General features: G+C 51.4%; 1 long non-coding RNA gene across 1 annotated transcript in view; it reads left to right on the forward strand.

The window, feature by feature from the left end:
• LOC143273332 (uncharacterized) overlaps positions 1 to 18,735 on the forward strand; it is a 125,707-nt gene that overhangs the window by 84,350 nt on the left and 22,622 nt on the right. Inside the window, exon 2 of the long non-coding RNA XR_013051363.1 lies at positions 11,782 to 12,000. This is a non-coding gene — a long non-coding RNA (uncharacterized LOC143273332). The remainder of the gene's footprint in view (positions 1 to 11,781; positions 12,001 to 18,735) is intronic.

An 18,735-nucleotide genomic window follows, 5' to 3' on the forward strand; every position in this document is an offset into this window, starting at 1 on the left:
AGTTCCCCGTTTTGGCTGGGTTTCAGAGTTCTAATCCTCTACCCAACCCCATGAAAAGTCTAGTGTTCGACCTCACCGTTGTTTTGAACTTGTGATTGAATGGGCCAGGCTCCCGCGAGGCAACCCTGCAGGCAGAATAAAAGATCTTGAAGTGACCCTGGAATTTGCAATGAAAATACTCTCCAGAGAAGAAAACACCCCCGAGCCGGCCTCACAGATAGTACGGCAGAGACTTGGGACACAGCAGCCACCTCCCAGCACTCAGCAATGAGGTGTCAGGGACGCCCTGTCTCCTCAGACAGTTCTGCAAGGAGGGAACCGGGCGCTGAGAGCCACTGTGGGGTGGGGTGGGGAGGAGAGGATGCACCCAGGCCAGGAAAATGATGGATTTAACATGAATATGGAACACAATCCTGAAATGACGGAGAGTCTGCAGTGAAGACAGCCCAGGAATCGTTCTGAGTGAGAGTGGAGAACTGGGGAGCCATGGAAGGTCCCAGAGGGAAGATGGGCCCAGGGTAGAGGCAAGTGTGGAGCAGATCTGAGTCCTCTTCTGTGGTGGGAGAAAATGCTGGCCTGTCTCCAGAGCAGGGAGCATTGTGCTGATCCAGGGTTTTCCGTGCTCTTGACACCATCCCGGGCAGCTACATTAGGAAAAGCTGAGAGGTTCCCGGTGCTGATTCTTAGCATGTGATGCCCCTGATTTATCCAAGTGGCAGTTGAGATTTGAGCAAGGGGATGAATGCTGCCTGAGCAGGAGGCAGAGGCTACACTCTTGACAGTGGCTCCATAGAGGGGAGCCAGGGCTAAAGATGCCTGGGCTGAGGATGCCTGGGCACCTGCTTTGGATGGAAGTTCGGCTTGTTTCTTTCTGTTTTATTTTTATTTTTTATTTTTTATTTTATTTTATTTTATTTTATTTTTGGTTTTTCGAGACAGAGTTTCTCTGTGTAGCTTTGCGCCTTTCCTGGAACTCGCTTTGTAGACCAGGCTGGCCTCGAACTCACAGAGATCCGCCTGCCTCTGCCTCCCGAGTGCTGGGATTAAAGGCGTGCGCCACCACCGCCCGGCTATGGCTTGTTTCTTTCTTCCGGCCTCCCCATACTTAATGGATTTCCCCAGCACGAGGGTGGCTCGTCCATAACTAGGGTTAACCCTTTAAAGCCAGAGAGTTGACAGTAAAGCAGCGTCATTAGAGATGACCTTTCTCAGACTCTGCCTGTGGCCTTGGCCTTGGCCTTTAGGGCAAAGCTGGTGTCTCTGTCTAATCAGGAGCCCTCTTATTACTCTTTGTCCATAAAAGTGGCCATGCCACGTGTGGCTTTCTTTCCCTTCCCCTTGAGTATTCCTGGGGCACAGGCTCTTGGTTATGGACTGCCTGGTGCTTCCTGGCAATGAGGTGCCCCATGAGCCCTCCTGGATGGAGCAGCAGGACACAGAGTCTGGGCCAGGTCAGAGGTACCAGGTGGCATGAGGTCCTGCAAGATCGCAGTGTCCTCTGGCCCCACAGTATCACACCAGCAGGTTGCTCTATTCGTGAGCAACCAGGTGAGGTGATCATCAGGTCTATCCACTGTAAAGTGACTAGTGAGTCCTGGAGCTGTCCTCACAAAGAACCACAGATGGAGGGTTGGACAGCCGAGACTTAGCCCAAGATGGTTCTGCAGGTCGGATGTTCAGAGCCATCTCACAGGGACAAAAGCGTGGCACTGTCAGGCTGTGCATCACTGTAGGACTCAAAGGGACATCCACATCTGCTGGAAGGGGGTCATAGCATCTAGCTTCTCTGGACTCGGTGGCTACCAGCTTCCATGGCATATGGCACATCACTTCGATCTCTAACTCAAGGGCTCTGTCCCTCCTCTATGTGGTTGGTGACTCTGTCTGCGTGGCTCCCAGGGACCCTTGGAACCTCATTTTAAAATGCCTTTGCAGGACTTGGGGAGATGACTTAACTGGTAAAGTAAGGACTGGGGTTCCAGTCCTAGAACCCACATAAAAGGCTGGGTGTGGTGGGACACACTCCTTATCCTAGTGCTGGGAGGTAGAGAAGGGACCATCCTGGGGCTCACTGGCTGGCCAGTCTCGCTGACTCAGTGAATTCCATTCCAGTGAGAGACCCCGACCCAGAAAATAAGGTGGGCGGCATCTGAAGGGCACTGAGCTTGACCTCTGTACACACATGTACTCCAGCACCCGAACACACACGGGATAAAGAAAGTCCTTTTGCAAAAACAGTCTTGGGAGACTGTTATTTAGTCTGCCATGTAATTACTCTTATCAGTGGACTTCACTTTGTTAATTTCAGGGCTGGTGAGCTATGAATTGTGGGTCTCTCGTTTCCTCTCTCTGAGTTCGTGGACATCTGTGATGGAGGAACTGTATCCTCATCTCTTTGTTTTCATTGGCATATCTGGGTCATGTGGACGTGGGCATGGATTTCTGGGTTACTTCACAGGCCGTGACCTGTTAGCACCATTATGGCTTCTGATGGCCCAGTTGTTGCAGACTCAAAGATGCTGCCACAGGGACTCTGCTCAAGCTGACGTCTGTGTTTCTCAGATACCCTGTCCTCATTCTCATTTGAGGTGCCAGGAGGCCCTCCAGGCTCCCCTGTGGCCTGCCTTGGCTTTGTTTATTTGTGTTTTGTTTTTGAGACCAATCCTCATATCCCCACCTGGCCTGAGAGTCACTATGTAGCCAAAGATAACCTCAAATTCTGATCCTCCTGCCTCTACCCACCGAGCCCTGGGATGACAGGTGTGAGCCACTGTTAGCCTGGTTTGTGCCCCCTGCCCCCATAAGTTTCCTTGGGGGTGCAGATCGTCTAGAAAGCAGCATTAGCATTACATGCTGAAGTACATATTGCTGCCAGAAGTGGAGGCATGGTCCTGGGGGCACACTCCAGGGACACACTCCCAGAGGCAGACTCCTGGGAGAGGGCACACTCCCACCGTACAGTCTTTGGGCCTTTCTGGGTCTCCAGTGAGGAAGGCTAGGAGGAGGGGGAAAGAGGGAAGGAGAGAAAAAACACAAGACAAGAAGACAGAAACAAGGAAAGACACACACCTGCAGTGTTCACTTGCACTGGACACACTCACGCTGTACATACACACTGAGAGCCGTGAGTTTACACCAACACTTCAACCCCACTCCATCGCCACCAGTTTCTCCTGTGTCCCCTTTCCACTCTCAAAGCTCCCGCCTCCTCCAGTGAGAAGCCTGGCTTCCATTATCCCCATCTATTTACTTATTTTCTTTGTCCTAGAATAAACAGAAGCCAGTTTGGGGATCGCCGCCCCACACCATGGTGAAAAACAAATCCATTAGCCGGGGCTGAGTCTCCTTTGTGCTCAGTCCCTCCCCACGGGCTGTTCTTTAGGGATATGGTGAAGTCTGTCTCTATCTGTGGTCCATGTGGAGCCCTCCTGCCTCTTTCCTTGAGTATGTAACACATCAGCAAAACTTCACGCGAGGGCATTTGGGGGGACACCACTCACCCCGCCACCCCGTCCCGTCTCTACTCTGTTCTTCCTGTTTCTTTTACAAGGAAGAAACACTCTTTTTTCTCATACCCTTTCCCACAAGCTGGTGTATTAGAGAGAGCCATTTTCGTGTATTTCAGTTCCAACTCTTGCTGGAAATTACTTTATGTGAGCTCGTAAAGGGCTTCCTTGTTCTTTGCACAGCTGCGTAGTACTTAGCCATAGCCATGTCAGCCATTTCCAATATTTTGCCTTTATAATCAAGTTTGCAGTGATTGTGCCTCTCTGTGTGTGTGTGCATGTGTGTGTACATAAGCCTGTGTGAGCACGTGCACCGTGGATTTGTTTTTCACCATGGCGTGGACATATGCTTCAAGTCTATTCTACAATTTATCATTTGTCTTTGCATTTTCTTACAGTGTTTTTTGGAACTTTGGAAAATTCTATTTTTGTATCTCTGAGTCTGTTGGTCTCTCTCACACGGCGGCCGGCGTGCAGCATCTTCCAACAGTTTTCCCGAGTGTTCTTCCAGCATCCATGGGGATAGGGCTCTGCTGAGATCTCTCCAGTCCATCTGGAGCTGGTTTTTGTGTACAGCGTGAGGCGTGGCTCACATTTCATCTTTCGCTAAGTGGCCAAGCAGGTTGGCCCGGCACCATGTGTTAGAGAGTTCATCCTGCTGGAGTTGAAAGGCCACTTCCACTGTCTACGACGTCTAATGCCAGGCATGGTGGCGCACGCCTGGCATCCCAAGCTCAGGAAGTGGAAGACAGCCTTGGCTGCATAGTGAGACCCTGTCTCAACAAAGCGAAACAAAAACCCCAAACAAAACAAAAACCCGAGCGTTTGCCGGCCTGCTTCCGCCTTTCTGCTCTTTGCTGCACACTCTCTCCTTCCCAGCCCGCACCCACTGGATTCTACTCAGTGTTTCCTCAAAACTCCTCCGTGTTTATCTTTCATTCAGACTTGCGCATCAATTTGGCAGTGCACAAAAGAGCCCGGGGCCTCTTGTTTGTCTCTCCTCAACCAGATGAATGGACTTGGGGAGAATGGAGTTCCTGTGTTGTGGGCCACAGAATCAAGAATGAGGCTTTCTTCTCATTTGTTTGGCTGCTTTGTGTCTTTCTGGGTTGTTTTAAAGCTTTCCTCAAATGCTTTTGTTCCCACATTCCTTAAATGTATTCCTAAATGTATCCTGTGTGTTGCTCTCGTAAACAGGTTCCCATCAGTCCTAGTCTGGGTATTGCTTGTGAACAGGCTGCCCATTCTGTTCCTCCTCCTCCAGCCAGAAGATAAAGATCAGGGGACCTGGGCAGGGTCATGGTTCTATATGATTTGAGTGGGTTCCATCTCTGCAAAGCCAGTGCATCCAGAGAGGGTGAGTGGGCACTCCAGACAAGATGTGGGCACAGTGTGGGGTGCATTCAAGTTTCTTTGCATGTCCAATTGTTTTCCACTGTGTCCTGAACCCTGTCATAGATACATCATGTAGACTTTGCAGTCAGCTTCCTCTGGTAGGCCCTCATTTCCCAAGTCTGTTTCTCCAGACATTGGCAGGGGTGTGTTCCTTTATGCTGTGACCCTGTTCCCATCTCTGGGCCATATACCTCTCCTTTTCCTCCCCAAGTCCTGACCTTCTAGGACCACCTCCTCATCCTGGAGACTTCTCTGAAGTCCCATCTTAAACATGCTCTTCCTCCAAGGTTTTCTCACCTGCTGGGGACACCCTCTTTCCAGATACATCAACCGCAGGCTTCTGTTTCCTGTTCCCCCTGAGGACCCCAGATTGGCTTTGCTGTCTTCAGGTCATTGCAACAATAGTGGTCTATTCTGCAGACTCAATTCTGGGTGCTGGGTAACTGAATGTCAGTAGCCCTTACCCACCCCAACCCCCGCCTCATGCTGCTGCTCCCTCCAGAGGTTCCCCCTACACAATCCCAACAACACCCCAAATCTTCTCCCTTGGAAACGCCTTGTAATGTAAAATGAAGAGCCTGGGAAGCCTCAAGGCACACAAATGAAATAAGAGGAAAGAGTGCCCACTCCTGCCCGCCCTTCAAGGGAAGACATGTTCTCACAGGAGGGTCTTAGGGACTGCCTCCTCACCAGAACATGCAAGGCTGCTGCATTGTTTATCTCTGGTGCAGTGGCTGCACCAGAATCTACTGCTGTTTCATCTAATAATTGTGGCTCTGCAGTTCCTGGCCCACTTCTCAGGCAGCAGCCCAGAGTGATCCCTTCGGACCCGCCTCCTGCCACTGCCACCAAATGTAGTTTTTGACTAAATCTCTATCATTCTATTTATCAATAGGACCCAGGAGTCAGAGGCTGATATTGGTGAAATTATTTTGGCCACTCCATGTAGTTAAAAGGATATTTATTTAATGGCGTAACTCACAAATTAACTGATAGGTAGGTCGCAGGGTCTGGGGAAGGTGTATCACAGTCCAGTGGTGTTCTCTGGAGCTCTGCTCGGTCCACCTCCAATGTTCAGCGTCCTGGCACAGAGAGAGCGCTGGCCCATCCAGCTCTCGGGTCTCCAGGCGCCTCCCCTGGCCCCGCCTCGTAGGCGTGACAGTTGCCAGAGTCTCAATGGGGGTTGGAACTTCCAGATCCAAGCTGGAATGGCTACCCACTACAGACTGGGGTGAAAACCTACTAGCTCTGAGAGTTGAGGAACAACTAGCTGACTTTCCTTCTTCACCTGCATCTCAGGAAGAGAATGTCCTTCTGTTCCACTCAAAGCCCCTCCTTACTACTTCCTGTGCCTCTCTATCCTTCTTCCAGACTCACTCTGACTCTCTATGATTACTTTCTGTCAACTAGTTGCTGGCTCCACCTCCTGACCCAAGGTTGATTTTATTTAACTGATGCAAATGCAAACTCAGGGTTCACGGTGTGATTGAATATCCTACAACACTTCTGCCATCACCCACCTCGTTTTGCAGCAATGAGGATGTCATGGAACAGGTGCTCTCCAGGACCAGCCAGCTGGCCACATATGAAGTTTCTGGAAAGGGACATGTTACCGTCCCCACCATGAGGAGAGCTGTCACCTCCTGTTTTTGTTGCGCTTTTGTTGAACAAATGCAAACAGGGATTAACTGTTTTATTATTAGACTGTCCCTCTTAACCTCTATGGAAAGAAGTCTTGTTTTAAACATGGTTCTTCTAGTGTGAGCATAGTAGGCTCCCACCGCCCTTTGACAGTTACTTAAATTAGATTTCAGCTCTTCTTTTTAGTTCTGTTTTGTCTGTTCTTGGAAGCAGAGTCTTGTTGTGTAGCTGAGGCTGGCCTCAAATGCTTATCTTCCTGCCTCAGCCTTCTGAACACCTGGGTTATTGGTGTGAGCTGTCTTACCCAGTTTTATTCATTATTTTCCTTTCTCAAGCTTTCTGCTTCATAATTCAGAAATGTCTCAAAATCAATATAGAGATGATTTTTTTAATCTTAAGATTTAGCTTATAATGATCTTTTCATTAGAGTATCTATTTGCATTTAACATAACTTTTAAATAGTTATAGTTATAGCGACTAAATGTTTCTTCTGATAGTCTCATTTAAAAAAAAAGATTTCTTTATTTTTATTTGTATGTGCATGTGTGTGCATGCCTGTGTGAGTTTGTGGGCCATGTGCATGCAGTGCCTGCAGAGGTCAGAAGAGGGCGCCAGATGCCCATGAACTGGAGTTACAGGCAGTTGTGAGCTGGCTCTTCTATAAGATCAGTGAGTGATCCAGTGGGCCTTCTCTCCAGTTCTCTGATTCATCACTTCTATTTCCCCTTTCATGCCTTCCCTTTCCTTAGGTCAGTGTGTGTGTGTGTGTGTGTGTGTGTGTGTGTGTGTGTGTGTGTGTGTGTGTGTGTGTGTGTGTGTGCATTCTTCTTTTCTCATTTGATTTTTACTAATCTTCTAGGGGTGACTTCAGGACGTGAAAAGGGCACTTTTCCTTATACAACCTAAGCCTAGTCTCAGATTGAGACTCACGGGTTGTGGAAACTCCAGAGAAGCCAGTTTACACCACTACCACTGGATTCCTTGTGGCCTCAGTTTGGGTTCCAGTTATCCGCTGGTCATTTCTTTGTTGCAGTTGATATGGGGACATGTCCTCTTGGTTTGCCCACCTCTGTTCTTTCTGTTGCCTACTCCCCACCTCCCATCAACCTGTCCTTTCTCTCGGGTCAATTTGGAATTGCCCAAAGAGGCCCTTTTTAGTTCTTCTTTAAGTGCAAAGATGTTTTTGTTGGTGGTGGTGTTGTTGAGATAGGGTCTCAACATGTAGCTCAGGCTGGCCTCAAACCCACTATGAAGTGGAGAGAGGATGACCTTGAACTTCTGACCCTCCTGCCTCTCCCCACCCAGTGCCTAGAGAACAGATGTGCACAGTCACAGCTGGTTTATGTGGTGCTGAGGATGGAACCCAGGGTGCTGGGCAAGCACACTACAACGAGCCACATCACCAGCCCCTGGGGCAGGTTTTCTGGCAGCATCTTTATCTCATCCTTTTGTTTCTGGGCCTTTCTGCACTTGGGGAAGTGTCTACCTCACCTCCCACAGCTGCCCTGAGGTGACTGCCAGTCCTGTTTCGCTCCTTTGAAGCTACTGTACTTTCCTCTGGAAGCGTTTGTGATTTTGTCTTTGGTTTTCAGAAACGTTAACACTGCCCAGCGGGCCTCTCCTTGCCACACTGCTGGTTTTGTGGGGCTTGAGGGAAATGTAATTTCTTTTATTTTCTTTTAAAAAGTTTATTTCTGTCAATCCTTTCTCTTCTCTGATCTTTGACCCGGTCTCACGTTTCTGACGTTTCCCTGTCCTTTCCAACACTTTTTCTCTCACGTTTGGAGACTTGCCGCCAAGCTGCCACGATTCCCTTTCCGGTCTGTCCAGCCTGTGCTCCTCTTCCCTCAGTGGTCTTTGTCATTTCTACTCCGATCCCCTGAGCCCATCCCTCAGGTTCACCTGCAGCTCTGAAGTCCGGGTCACTTGGAACATGTTCCTAGACCTGTGCTTTCTCTTGGTTTTGCTCACCAAGTCCTTCCTGTCTGGTGGCTGAGCATTGTGAATGAGGCACAGTGGCTGCCTTTCCTTTCACCGTGATGGTGACAGATTCCTCCCCGATCACCCTGTGTCCTTCCTTCTGGAAATGCTGCCGCTGGGCCAGGTGTCATTTCTGAATTGTTGCCAGACCTGGGAAATCATGGGTGGGAAGCCACGGCATGGTCAGCTCTGCTGGGGTGATCTGGAACACCAGTGGGAAGGAGCCCTGTGAACCCATCTTATCCCTGTGAGAGAACGTGTCCTCAGGTCCCTGGCCCACCAGTGTGTGCTGGAGGCAGACAGCAAGCAGATGAGAGAAAGTGGCCCTGTCACTCCTGCAGGGACTTGGGTGTTCAATTGGCTTCCTATTCCAAACCCACCGAGGGAGGACCCAGTTGACGCACTCATTTTTCTCATTTCAGCCTAACAATGGCAAGGCTGATGAAGACGAGGAGGCAGAAGAGGCCACGTCGCTTGCTCAGGGGTCCTCACTTCAAGCCTCACAGCCAACACCCAGCCCCACAGTGGCCTGCACCCTACCTGAGCAGGAACTGACCCTTATGTGGCTAGAGGTGGGGAGGACATTAGACAGAACATGGACAGAGTATCTATCTCCTCTGCTCTGTCCAGGTCAGCTCGGCTCCACACAGGAGGTGTTATGGACTCCTGGATGTGTGACAGGGGACATCACACACCTGATGGCCAAGCAGGGTTCATGACAGAGCATGAGGACTGGCAGGGGAGGCGAACACAGGCTCGTGGGGCTGCAGAGCTGTGTTCCTTCCTGGCCCCTTCAGCACTGAGGCCTTCAGCCAGCTTCCCATGGCTGTCAGGGGCTCCAGTAAGATAACGCAGGGAGGGGAGGAAATGCCTCAGCGCTGGGAGACACTCTCTGGGCTATTATCATGCTCCCCCATCCGGCTCAAGCCTCCCTGGTCACATGGACATTTTCCCCCAGGAGACTGCAGGGCCAAGATACGGGGCTTTGTCAAGGAGCAGGAATGTGGTGGTCTCAGGGGTGGGGGAGTGGAGGCCTTTGAACGCGTCTTACAGACAAGGCAGAGGAGGCCTTGCTGGCTCCGTGCCCTGCTGCTCTCCAGCATGTGTCCATCTGAAATCTGTTAGGATTTTGTCACAAAATCCCACAAACGGAGGCTTTTGAAAACAGCAGAAGGGAAGCTGGGAAGATGGCTCATGGCTCATGCAGGAGGATGAGGATCTGAGTTTGATTCTTTGAGCGCACATACGAAAGACAGAGGTGGTGGTTTGCATGTGTAACCCCAGTGCTGGCAAGCGGAGGCGGGTGGACTCCTGCAGCCATTTAGTGGCTGGCCTTGCTCACTTGGTGAGCGCGAGGTCAGTGAGAGGCTCTGTCATAAAAACAAGGTGGACAGCGCCTGAGGAGGCACCGCTGAGACGGACTACTGGCCTCACACATTCGCATAAACATACACATGCACCTGTACACCCCCAAAACCATTCGCTCACACACGTACTTACACACACACACCTGCACACTACAGATACCTCATATACACACCCAACCCCCTTACATCTGAATATATACACCCACACCCATACCAACACCAACACACTCAATCTCCCCACATCTGTTCACACATACTCCTACACACACAGCCTCCACAAATACACCTGCACCCCCATACACCTGCATCCCCACACATACCTCACCCGCACATACTTATATGTGTACTCTCTCACACATACCTGCATCCCCCACACACGTACTTGTACCCCCAATATACCTGCACCCACACACATACCTGCACCCCCTTTACACACACAAAACAGTAAAAGCAAGTTCTCACCATTTGGAGGCCACAGCCCCATCAAGGTGTCTCAGGGACACTCCCTTCCTGAGGTCCTTCCTCCTTCTCTAGCATCCCTTGGCAGGGAGATGCCTCGCCCCAGGCTCTGCCTCAGTTGTCTGTGCCTTCTCCTCTGGGCTTTTCCTGTCCCCTTCTTCCCGAGGACCATTGCCATTGAGTGTAGAGGCTTCCCTAGCCACAAGTGCTCCCATCTGGATGCCATCAATTGCACCACACAGGCCCCTTTCCCTAATAAGGCCACTCACAGTTTCGGAGCGCAGACACGTCCTCAGAGGATGAGGTGAGGGTACCACTCACCTCCTCTCGGCAAGCTTTCCCACTCTCCTGAGCTCTGCAGTGATGAGCTCTCGATATGTTCCACCATCACTGTTCAAGTTGCAGCTTCCCAGGAGGGAGCACACCTTCTAAAATGGGACTCAAGGTCCTTTTACGTTCTATTCATCCCCCCCCCATACACACACACACACACACACACACACACACACACACACACACACACACACACACACACACGTGTCCAGGCTGGTCTCCACTTGCAACCTCGGCCTTCCTAGAGCTGGGATTACATCACCATGCCTGGCCTTCTCCTGCAGAAGAATGACAGCCGCATGCTCACTAATGTGATTCCAGCTTCTGAGCAGCCTGCAAGGGAGTAAGTACCACAGGCTTTTTAATGAGGACTGAGCCTCTCAATAGGACAGTGCTGGGTTCTAGCCCAGAGGGACTCATGCATTTGAGAAAGAGGGCTGCCCGGAGGGGGGAAACCTTCAGTCTAAAGATGTTCACAGCAGCAGTATTTACAACCGGAAGTAGAAACCACCTGAGTGCATACTCACTGGGGAATCGGAAAATCTCAAGGACTGAGTGTCCCGCAGCCTTTGTGGTAGCAGGAAAAGGTTGAAAACAGGGAAGTGTGTCCCAGGACAAAGCCAGGGAGGTGGCTGTCCTGGGTGTGGAGGAAGCATTTGTGAGCATTTGTTGAGTGAGTAAACGACCGATACCCAAGGAGAGACAAGAAGAAAGTGTGTGTCCTGAAGGAGCCCTGCCCCAGCTCCTCTTCCTGCCTTGTTCCATCCCGTCTCAGGATTTCTCGTCTGCCATGGTGTGGTTTTCTTCCTGGTCCTCATGTCCATCCATTGTCTCCTTTACTGAGTATGACTTGAATGCTGGGCACTTGGACCATGTTACTGTACTGCAGCCCAGGAGCTTGGCACAGTCCCCACATGGGCTTAGGGAGCAGCCGTGAATGAATGAATGAGTGAATGAATGATGCTCCCAATACTTTCATTCTTTTCCCTAGCTGCCCAGCTATCTGTAATGAGGACCATTTTCTCTCCATGAAGACTGAAATTTACGTTTCTATGTTGGAAGCAACATTAAACAAAAGACACGTGTTTTTCTCTGTGCAGGTGTCTGATGGTAACCTTGTGCTTCCTGGGGACAGATGCAAGGAGGAGGCTAGAGGGAACAGGAGAGCATCACTCACCAGGCTGCATGACAACACAGTGACCCCAGGTCGTCACCCTGCACATCAAGGCCAGGGTCGTCCACAGTAAGGAGGCATGGTAGCAGACAGCGGGACAGATCTCGGCGAGACACAGGCACCCGGGGGCTCCCCGTCGTGAGTAGTGAGTTTTCCTTTTCTGGTTCTCGGTGTGACTACTGGGTAGATGTCAGGTGAACTGGGGTCTTGTTTATACCCCCTGCGCTGGAGGAAGGTGCAGTAAGAGTGGAACAGTATGCTCTGCCAGGTGCCAGACTCAAGGCCAGGAGTGAATGGGACCTGCTGCTTTCAATGAGCCTGTGAGGCTGGACGAGGTCACACAACAAGAAGGTGGCCCAGCTGGGGCCTGAAAGCGGGACTCCAGGCCACCTGCCACCTGTGGCTCTCCAAACAGTCACCCTTCCAGCCCAGTGTGTGTGCCCCTGCAAGCACTTTCCTCCAGTGAAGGGACCTGGGGTTTTCAGCCCAGTAGAAGTGGGTCATCTGGCATCTCTGCATCCCTGATTCTCATGGCTGGAGAGCAGGCGTTATCCTCACCCATCCACTGTTCTGGGGGAACACCCAGCATGCCCTGCAGCCTTTGCTTCCTGTGTTCACATCTTTGTTCACACGGCGACAAGTGAGTTCTGACCTGAGCACCTGGGCCAGGCTGGGTGCTGAGTGCCAGGTGCCGGGTGACACAGTGGCTTCGTCGTAGCTGTGAGGATCTTCCTTGTGGGTCGTTGGTGCAGAAATGAAAACTCGCACGCAGCAGCTCCAGGTGGAGATCAGTGACTCTGTGAATGCATATCTCTGAGTGTGAATGTGCACTTGCATGCTGGGTTCATGTGTGTGAGCACCGTGGGCTGCATGTCTGCATAGCCCACTTCTGCGGGCCCCCAAAGGCCACCTCATGGGTCTGTGTGCGGAGCAGGCCAGTGTTTATGCACTCAGGAGCAGTGTTTTCCTGCCCTTCCTCTACAGTGTCCACGTGTTTGCAGGATCCCACAGACCACTCAGTTCTCTCCACCTCTCCACAGTCAGGACAGAAGGCTAGCCCTTTTTACTCCATTGCCTCAGTTGCAGGGACACTGATATTGGAGTCACAGACTGAGCACTGCTCAGCCCCACACCCTGTCACCCCTGGTCCCTGTCCTTAACTGCTACTCTTCCCTCTCCCTAGCTTCCTTAGGCCACCTGCCTATGGCCAGGTGAACAAAGAACCCTATTAAATAGTTTAGAAGTCATTTTGGTTCCCCCAGAGCTCCATCCTGCTTGCCTGACTCCTCTGTCTTCTGGCTGGACATCCGCTTTCACTCAGTTCAGATTCCCTGGGGTTAAACACTTCACATCTTATCCTCAAATCTTGTAGTGTGAGGCATTTAGAGGGGCTTGACAAAGCCCCACATTCTGATGGGATGAGCCAGTATCCAGGCGTGGCGTGAGTCACTGAGTCCCTGTGGGAAGAAAGAGACAGTTGTTCCAGGTGGGGGAGGGGATCCACTTTTAGGGGAGAAGGGTGTTGCTAAGGGGTGAAGAAGGATCCAGTCTGAGCCGTTTACTAGGAGCTGCTTGTATCCCTAAAGTCTCATCCAAACTCCCTGCTTGTATCCCTAAAGTCTCATCCCTAAACTCTCACTGCCTGCCCCCTCCCCCAGGGAATGGGGCTGGGGCAGGGGTCTCTGGGAGGTGATGAAGTCACAGTACAGAGTCCTCAGAATGGGATAGGTGCCCTAATAGGAGGAAGACCCTGAGAAAGGCCCTCCCTTCCTCCACATGAGGATATAGTAAGAAAGCCCCATCTATGAACCAAGAAGTGGGACGGGAACCTGCCAACATCTAAGAACTTGGACTTAGGAGAAGTATTTCTGTGATTAACAAGCCACCCAGCCTGTTGGTGCCTGCATGGTCCAGGACGGTCTCCCCAAGTCACTTTGCCATCTCTGGCAGCCGGGCTTACCTGGCTCCTCAAAAAACCCTTGCTCCTTGCATGGTAGCACCATGTCCTGTGGGTTAGGGGCACTGGGGTATTAGGGTCACTGGGCTTCTCTGGTGTTTGACAGTACCTGCCTTGGCCATGTTTCTTGGGGGTTAGGAGCACGCATCCCCTTCTTGTTAAAGTCCTGACGTTATAGAGACAGTGAGTGGTCTGGAGTTGAGATGTGCTCCTTCCTAAGCCATGTCCCAGTGCTGCCTTTGAGTAGCTGAGTCTTACCCTTAACGTGATGATCTCTAGTTGCATCTGTTTCTGCAAATGATGCACTTCCATCCTTTATGCCTGACTCAAACTCCACAGTGCACATCTATCACACACCCCCCATCAGTTGATGGGCACTCGCCCTGGCCCCACAGCTTGGCCCCTGTGAACAATACAGCAGTAAACCAGGATGAGCAGGTGTCTCTGCTACAGGCTTGGAGTCCTTGCGGTGATACCCAGGAGTGTAGTCCTCTCTTCAGCCCTTACATTTCCCTGGTGACACCTGCTGGCCCATAGTCAAACAGTGCTCTGTTCCCAGCCTGCTGTGCAAATGGCTTCTACCTGCAGCTCTCTTACCCTTGAGTCTCCACACAGTCCCGGTTCCTGTTCCCACTTCTCCCCTTTACTAGGTGTGGGTCTCATAGTCTCAGGGCCGCGGGTAGAAATTCCAGTCCTCCGGTTCAGCTTGGAGAGAATTCTACCGGGGGCATAGAACTCTCCCATGGGCCCTGCAGCTCAGACATTCATGGTGGGGGATTGTGTCTCTTAAAAAAACACTTGTCCACCACATGTGTCTAGGCAGGCAGGCCCCAGGCTTGCCTTGCTCCAGGCTGGCCCCCCTCCTAGGGCCAGGGACAATGCTGGACACACATCAGGAATCCCATACAGAGAGGCAGGATGGGGTAGGAGGGAGACCTTGGGGCCCTGGCTGTGCCTGGCCCCAGCCTTCATGGCCTTCTTTCTGCAGTGTCTGTGCACCAGCCTCTGTGACCCACGTGGGTCTCTATGGTTGCCCTCTGTTGCTGCCCAGCCTTTGGCATCAGTATTTCGTGGCAAATGTGGGGGCTGGAGTCATACAGTTTTCAGGCTCCACATCCACTCATAGGCTGGATCACTTCCTGCTGGGGCCCTGAGGAAGACATTCAGGTATCATGAAGCTTCTGATAGCCCTGCAGTCTCCAACTGGTAGCTCTGTCACTCCAGTCTCTACCTCCTTCCTTCTGCCTTCACTGATCTTTATTCTAGTCTATGGGGACCATGGTCACTGGATAAAGGGCCCCTACCCCAGGATAATCTCATCTAAACTAACAGCAAAGCTCTGGCTTCTAAATGAAGGCCGTTTTCAGAGGTCCCAGGTAAAGAGTTTTTGGAGGCACATGCTGTGCACCTTACCACGTCAGTGTGGGCTGTGGGACAGATGGACACACATTGTCCCTTGGCGACCAATTCAGCCTTCAGTGAATTGGGCAAGCTCCTGCCTCACAGGTGGGGATAGGCAGATCCATGCACACACAGCCCCATGTGCAGCTTATTGGAGAGCCTCCCACTGAGCTTTCTAAAAATGGCAGTGTCTGGGTTTTGGTTTTGCCCTTTGTTTTGGAACCATGTCCTCGTTATGAAAATTTGGGAGACACTTAAAAGCAGATAAAAGAACAAAAAGACACCCAAAGACAGCTGTAACTCATATCTCAATGTGTTTGCTTTGGACCCTTTTTAAATTCTTGTGAATTGTCTCAATAGTTGAGATTGTCCCAGGAAACAATTTTATACAGTGCTTGGGCATCTCAACAGAGTCAAATGTCATCGTGGATTTTATTTTTAGTGTGAGATGCAGAGGTCTAGCCTGGGGTCAGAATGTTCTGGAGTGACTAGTGTTGTGCCATGTAAGGCATGACCACAGGGCCAGTTAGTAGAGTGCGCCAGGGGGAACCAGTGGTGGTGACAGCCACTGTGTTTTGTCCGTCATCCAGATAAGACGGTAACTGCCCAAGGCCAGCCCAGGAGACACTGGTGGCCGTCAACTCTCTTGGAATTCTGGTCCTTGGAACTTCAAACATAAGTAAGCTTATTTTGCCTCTCAAATAAACCAAACCAGCCAAAAGGAAATAAAAATGTGGCGCCAGGGAAAAGAGATAAAGTTGATGTCAACATTTTCACCTGTTGGCAGGCTCTCTTGCCAGTCAGATAAATGCTGTGTGGAGAACACCCTCATCCTGCCTTGGCATCTCTGAGAGCCTCCTCCCACACAAAATGGGAACAAACCTTCCTGACATTGGGGGACACTGATAGATCTCTGGCTCCCACTCAGGCCTAGAGATGGGCAGAGTTTGTGTACCTTGCCGGCATGAGACACCGGTTGGAGGCAGCTTGTTTTCCATCCCTATCACCATTCCCAAGTCTGAGGACAAGGGCGACAAGCTGCCCGAGTCCAAAGGCTGAACCGAGGTGCTCATGGTTAGGCTTTCTGTTGACCTCAGGAACTCCCCTTGGCAGCCAGGCAGATATTTGGCAAACATACCCAGATTTGAGCTCATGTGTCCTTGAACAAGGTCAATGAGCGTTTCCTCACTAGAGCCCTTCTCAGGGCAGCCACAGCCAGGAGTGGAGAGACAGCTTCGGCTACGGCACCTGCTGTGGTGACCGAGTGGGCCTGGGTTACCGCCTCCCGCCAAGTGCTACAGTCTAGCCCTTGACCTTGCTTCTCTGCCTGAGCTGCAGAGTTCCCGGGAGCCAGTCAAGGGCAAGGCTTCCGAAAACTCAGCATCCTCCCTTGGGAGCTGAGAATGCACAGCCTGGGAAGCTGGATCACATGGCCAGCTGTCCGCGACAGGACTGGGTACCAGGTGGCGGTGGGCAGGCATCCTGCTGCCCAAGGGGTAACTCCAGAGAGTTTCTTCCTACTCTCACTTCTGTTTGTGCTGTGTGGCTGGCACAAGGCACCCTCAGGCTAGAGGCTTGTTCATTTCCTTTTCCCTGCCTTCACCCAGACATTCAAGACTGAGTGGATACAATGTTAAAGTTTCAGAGCCTACTGGATACAATGTTAAAGTTTCAGAGCCTCCTGGAAACCTGTGTATAGTGCCACGGTGGAAAGCCAAGCATAGCTCGTGAAGGCAACAATGCCTTGTTCTAGAGGTTTCTGTGGGAAAGGAGGGCCATGCTCACAGATGTCCAGACACAAGACAGTTGGATTTCTAAGTGTTTGGTTTTGACAAGTCTGCTTAAGCCCCCGAGCCTGCTGGTTACAAAGCAGAGCCGTCAGCCTCAGCCACTTCTCATCAAGGAGGGAACAGATGTTTTGGGGTCCCCATGCACTGGCTGGGATGAGCCAGAGGGGGGCATTCAGGAGGCAGCAGGGACACTGTGTGGTGGTGGGGGTGGGGGTGTAGAAACAAGCAGTGTGCACGTGCTGAGTGAGCAGCATATGACTCCCTGCCTCACTGTTGGTGAGCTTGAAATCCTGTCGTCTCTCACCCTGCAGCGGTCTAGAACGTCTGCACATTTGAGCCTGGGTTTGGTCTGATTGACAGTGACTTTTGTGGTTTTCACCATCAGCGTTTGCTGCTTAAGTATTTTTCAAAAGCATGACTTTTTTTTTTTTTGTCCTATTTGAATGAGTTCACTGGCTTTTGTTTGTTTTGTTTCGTTTTTCAAAACAGGGTTTCTCTGTGTAGCTTTGGTGCCTGTCTTGGATCTTGCTCTGTAGACCAGGCTGGCCTCAAACTCAGAGATCTGCCTGGCTCTGCCTCCTGAGTGCTGGGATTAAAGGCGTGTGCCACCACCGCCCGGCATGAGTTCACTGACTTTTGTCAGGTCTGTGGACACTGGTCAGTCTGGTTTGAGGGACCCCAAGGAGCAGCTCCAAGGATAGCTTGGGAATCACACTCCTGACAGCCATGGCAATCAATGTGAACTCTGACCTTTGAGGTGGCTGCAATTTCTAGTGCACAGACTGTAGATCCTCTGCCTCACTCCCAAGGGCTCTGTGGGCTTCCTGTGGATCCATGGGACCATACTTTCCACCCTCAGCGGAAGCAGTCTTCCCAAGAGTCAGGGAGGAGGCTTCTGCTCAGAGCAAAGGGTGGCACTGGGGGCAAGGTGGAGAGGACCCTGGGTCACAGCTGGCCGCCTATCTAGTGTTCCTTATTCTACAGAATGGGCCAGGGGAGGTCAGAGCGCAGCCTCCAGGGAGCTGGACACTGCAATTTTCTGGCCTCGGGAGCACCCGAGAGTCTGTAAAAGGGGGCACAGCTGCTTGCAGATGGTGGCAGCTTCTTGTCAAGGAGTGGTCGTCAGCAGCCACCCTCCAGCCATGAGCCCCAGCCATCAGCCTTGCTCCACTTAGGTGCCAGCCAGGTGGTCAGGACAGAGGCCCACGCACTTGCTTGGCTAAGAAGGAATATGATGAGAACTTGCCAGAGCTTCCTTGGAACTTCCTGGGCTCTGGGTGGTTGTACAGTGCCTTGAGGTGCTACAGGGGCCGGCTCAGTGGGTCCTAAGGGAGCCAGGAGGCTCCTCCAGCCCTTCCTCACTCCAGGCATTCAAGTGTCCATTTTTAAGAAAATGCCCCATGACCTGAGAGATGATTGGCTGAGCTCTTGGGTCCTACAGGGCCGGAAACTCTGGCCAGGGTTCTCCGCACACGTCTAGGGAAGCAAAGGGCCATACAGGAACCCAGACAGCAGCAGACCTTGTACAGGGCTTGACACTGAGACCACTGTCTGGAAGTGTATGGAGATGTGTGTGTGTGTGTGTGTGTGTGTGTGTGTGTGTGTGTGTACATGTATGCAAGTGTTAAATGGATGTGATATGTGTGAACATGGGTGTGGAGGTCATAGAGTGACAATCATGCTCCCTTTATTTTCTGAGGCAGGGTCGCTCACTGAACATGGAACTCAGAAT

The sequence above is a fragment of the Peromyscus maniculatus genome, chromosome 5, assembly GCF_049852395.1.
Source record: "Peromyscus maniculatus bairdii isolate BWxNUB_F1_BW_parent chromosome 5, HU_Pman_BW_mat_3.1, whole genome shotgun sequence".
Lineage (NCBI taxonomy): Eukaryota > Metazoa > Chordata > Mammalia > Rodentia > Cricetidae > Peromyscus > Peromyscus maniculatus.